This window comes from Neovison vison, chromosome 2, assembly GCF_020171115.1.
Source record: "Neovison vison isolate M4711 chromosome 2, ASM_NN_V1, whole genome shotgun sequence".
Classification (NCBI taxonomy): Eukaryota; Metazoa; Chordata; class Mammalia; order Carnivora; family Mustelidae; genus Neogale; species Neogale vison.
The window spans coordinates 145,078,890-145,083,729 of NC_058092.1; the positions used below are offsets into that span (position 1 = coordinate 145,078,890).

At 36.8% G+C, this 4,840-nt stretch overlaps 1 pseudogene; it reads left to right on the top strand.

Moving 5' to 3' along the window:
• Positions 1-3,459: 3,459 nt before the first annotated feature.
• On the top strand, positions 3,460-3,547 carry LOC122901457 (annotated as a pseudogene).
• The last annotated feature ends 1,293 nt before the right edge of the window (positions 3,548-4,840 follow it).

The following is a 4,840-nucleotide window of genomic DNA, read 5'->3' on the forward strand; positions in this document are numbered from 1 at the left end:
GCTGAGGCTGGGACTTCTAATGTTGTATTCAACAAAGGTAGTGAGAGTAGGCATCCCTGTCATATTCCTGACCTGAAGGAAAAAGCTGTCAGTTTTTCCCCATTGAGAATGATATTCGCTGTGGGCTCTTCATAGGTGGCTTTTATAATATGAGGTATGTTCACTCTATCTCTGTATCTTGAGGAGTTTTAATCATGAGAAAATGTTGTATTTTGCCAAATGCTTTGCTTTTTCTGCATCAAATGAGAGGTTGATATGGTCCTTGTCTTTCTGTTGTTTGTATGACTAATGACATCAATTGATTTGTGGCAGTTGAACCACCTTTGTATCCCAGGAATAAACCTCACTGGGTGGTGGTGAATAGCCCTTTGAATGTACCATGGAATCCTGCTGGCTTGTATCTTGTTGAATAATTTGGTATTAGTGCTTACCAAGCTTATTCATCTGTAATTCCCCTTTTACATGGGGTCTTTGTCTGCTTGTGAGTCAAGGTAATGCTCAGCCTTATTAAATCTTTTGGAATCTTTCCTTCAACTTCTATTTTTTGGAAACAGCTTCAGTAGAATATGCATTAATTATTCTTAAAATGTTTGGTAGAGTTCCATGGAAAACATATCTGCCCCGGAACTCTTGTGTTTAAGGGAAGTTTTTTGATTCCTGATTCAATGTCCGTGCAGGGTATTGGTTTGTTAAGTTTGTTTATTTCTTCCTGTTTCAGACTTGGTAGATTACAAGTTTCTGGGAATGCTTCTATTTCTTCTAGATGACCTCCTTTGTTGGTATCACAGCCGAGCTGAAAGCGATGAGAGATGATGTTCACAGTGTTAGGGTGGAGCTTAAAGCTACCAGGGCTGAGGTTCACAATGCTCTCAATGAGTTCCAATCTAATCTAAATTCTCTCAAAGCTAGAGTAACTGAGACAGAAGATAGAATTAGTGATCTAGAGGACAAACAGATAGAGAGAAAAGATCAGAAGGAAACCTGGAACAAACAGCATAGAAACCACGAAAACAAAATCAGGGAAATAAATGATCCCATGAAACTTTCCAAAGTCATAATTATTGGAATCCCTGAAGGGAAGGAGAAAGAAAGAAGTCTAGAACATATAGTGGAACAAGTTCTTCATGAAAGATCACAACCAATGCAAAAGAAACAGGGAATTGTTAGGACACATTATCAGCAACTATATACCAACACACAAAATATTAAGGGGGTTCTATAATAGAGGAAAAATCCTAAGAATGGCATTGAACAGAAATATAGAGACAATCTACAGAAATAAAGACTTCAAAGTTAACCCGATGTCAATAAAACATATCTATCAATAATCACTCTCAATGTGAATGGCATAAATGTGCCCATAAAATAACACAGGGTTGCAGATTGGATAAAACGACAGAACCCATCCATATGTTGTCTACAAGAGACCCATTTTGTATCTAAAGATACACCCAGACTGAAAGTGAAGGGATGGAGAAGCATCTTTCATGCCAATGGGCCTCAAAAGAAGGCCGGAGTAGTGATTATCATATCAGATAAATTAGATTTTAAACTAAAGACTGAAGCTAGAGATACAGAAGGACACTAGATAATTCTTAAAAGGACTATCCACCAAGATGATCTAACAATTATAAATATCTATGCCACCAATATGGGAGCAGTCAAATACATAAGAAAACTGTTAAGATAAAAAGTCAAGATAAAGAGTCATATTGATATGAATACATTAATAGCAGGAGAACTTAACACATCTCTCTCAGAAATAGACATATCATCGAAGCAGAAAATCAATAACGAAACCAGAGGATTGAATGACACATTGGACCAGGTGGACCTCATAGATATTTACCGAACATTCCACCCTAAAACAACAGAATACTCATTCTTCTCAAGCGCATATGGAACCTTCTGAAGAATAAACCACATACTGGGTCACAAATAAGGACTCAACAGATACCAAAAGATGGAGATTACACCCTGCATATTCTCAGATCACAATGCTTTGAAACTGGAGCTCCATCACAAGGAAAAGTTCGGAAGTAACTCAAAAACGTGGAAGCTAAAGACCACCTTGCTTAAGAATGCTGGGATCAAATAAGAAATCAAAGAAGAACTGAAACAATTCATGGAAACCAATGAGAATGAAGACACTTCGGTCTAAAAGCTATGGGATACAGCAAAGGTGGTCCTACGAAGTCCTAAAACTCCCTCAAAAAAATGAAAAAATCCAGAATACACGAGCTCCCTCTACACCTTAAAGACTGGAGAATCAAAAAAAAAAAAATCAAATGAACTCCACACATAAGAAGGTAAATAATCAAGATTAGAGCAAAGATCAATGACATAGAAACTAGAGATACAGTAGAACATATCAATGAAACCAGAAGCTAGTTTTTTGAAAGAATCAGTAAGACCGAAAAACCATTGGCAAAACAAATCCAAAAGAAATAAGAGAAAGTTGAAATTAATAAAATTATGAATGAAAAGGGAGAGATCACAACAAACACCAAGGAAGTAGATACAATCATCAGAAGTTATTATCAACAGTTATACGCCTATAAGTTAAACAAACTTGAAGAAATGGATGCATTCCTGGAAAACTATAAACTCCTGAAATTGAACCAGGAAGAAATTACAACCTGAATTGACCAATTTCTAGTAAAAAGATTGAAGCAGTGATCAAAAACCTCCCAAAAAACAAAGCCCAGGACCTGACAGATTCACTGAGGAATTGTACCAAACTTTCAGAGAAGAAACAAGAACTATTCTCCTGAAGCTGTTTTAAAAAAAATTGAAGCAGAAGGAAAACTTCCAAACTCTTTCTATGAAGCCAGCATTACGCTAACCTCCAAACCAGGCAAAGACCCTACCAAAAAGGAGAATTTCAGACCAATATCACTGATGAATAAGGATGCTAAGATTATCAACAAGATCCTAGCCAACAGGATCCAACAACACATTAGAAAGATTATCCACCATTATCAGGTGGGATTCATCCCTGTACTACAAGGATGATTCAACATTCACAAATCAATCAATGTGATAGAACAAATTAATAAGAGAAGAGAGAAGAACCACATGGTCCTCTCAATTGATGCAGAAAAAGCATTTGACAAAATCCAGCATCCGTTCCTGATTAAAATGCTTCAAAGTATAGGAATAGAGGGAATATTCCTGAACTTCATCAAATCTATCTATGAAAGACCCACAGCCAATATCATCCTCAATAGGAAAATAATTGCAACTGTCCCATTAAGATCAGGAACATTACAAGGATGCCCACTCTCAACACTCTTGTTCAACATAGTATTAGAAGTCCTAACAACAGCAATCAGAAAACAAAGATAAATTAAAGGTATCTAAAAATAATAATAAATAAATAAATGTATCTAAATTGGCAATGAAGGAGTCAAACTCTCTCTCTTCGCAGATGACATGATTCGTTATATGGAAAACCCAAGCTTTGCGCAGTGGCAGTATCGTAGCCAATGAGGTTTATCCGAGGTGCGCTTATTGCTAGTTGGAAAACCCAAAATACTCCACCCCCAAACTACTAGAACTCAAACAGCAATTCAGCACCGTGGCAGGATAAAAAGGCAATGTACATAAATCAGTGGCTTTCTTATACACTAACAGTGAAAACTCAGAAAGGGAAATTAGAGAATCGATTCCATTTACTATAGCACCAAGAACCATAAGATACCTGGAAATAAACCTAACCAAAGTGGTGAAGGATCTGTACTCGAGGAACTAGAGAACACTCATGAAAAAATTGAAGAATACACAAAAAGATGGAAGATTATTCCATTCTCTTGGATCGGAAGAATAAACATTGTTCAAATGTCTATACTGCCTAGAGCAATCTATACTTTTAATGCCATTCCAATCAAAATTGTACTGGTAATCTTGAAAGAACTGCAGCAAATATTTCAAAAATTTGTATGGAATCAGAAGAGACCCTGAATCACTAAGGAAATGTTGAAAAACAAAAATAAAACTGTGGGCATCACGTTACCTGATTTCAAGCTTTACTACAAAACTGTGATCACCAAGACAGCATGGCATTGGCATAAAAACAGACACATAGACCAGTGGAACTGAGTAGAGCCCAGATATGGACCGTCACCTCTACGGGCAAATAATCTTCAACAAAGCAGGAGAAAATATACAGAGGAAAAAAGACAGTCTCTTCAATAAATGGTGCTGGGAAAACTGGACAGCTATATGTAGAAGAATGAAAATCGACCATTCTCTTACACCATACACAAAGATAAACTCAAAATGGATAAAAGACCTCAACATGAAATAGGAATCCATCAGAGTCCTAGAGGAGAACATAGGCAGTAACTTCTTCGATATCAGCCACAGCAACTTCTTTCAAGATATGTCTCCAAAGGCAAAGGAAACAAAAGAGAAAATGAACTTTTGGGACTTCCTCAAGATCAAAATCTTCTTCACAACAAAGGAAACAGTTAACAAAACAAAGAGGCAAGCCACGGAATAGGAGAAGATATTTTCAAATGACAGTAAATACAAAAGGTTGATATCCAGGATATATAAAGAACTCCTCAAACTCAACACACAGAAAACAGGCAATCATATAAAAAACTGGGGAGAAGTTATGAACAGACACTTCTCCAATGAAGACATACAAATGGCTATCAGACATATGAAAAAATGCTCATCATCACTAGCCTTCAGGGAGATTCAAATTAGAACCACATTGAGATATCACCTTACACCACTTAAAATGGCCAAGATTAGCAAGACAGGAAACAACGTGTGTTGGAGAGGATGTGGAGAAAGGGGAACCCTCTTACACTGTTGGTGAGAATGCAAG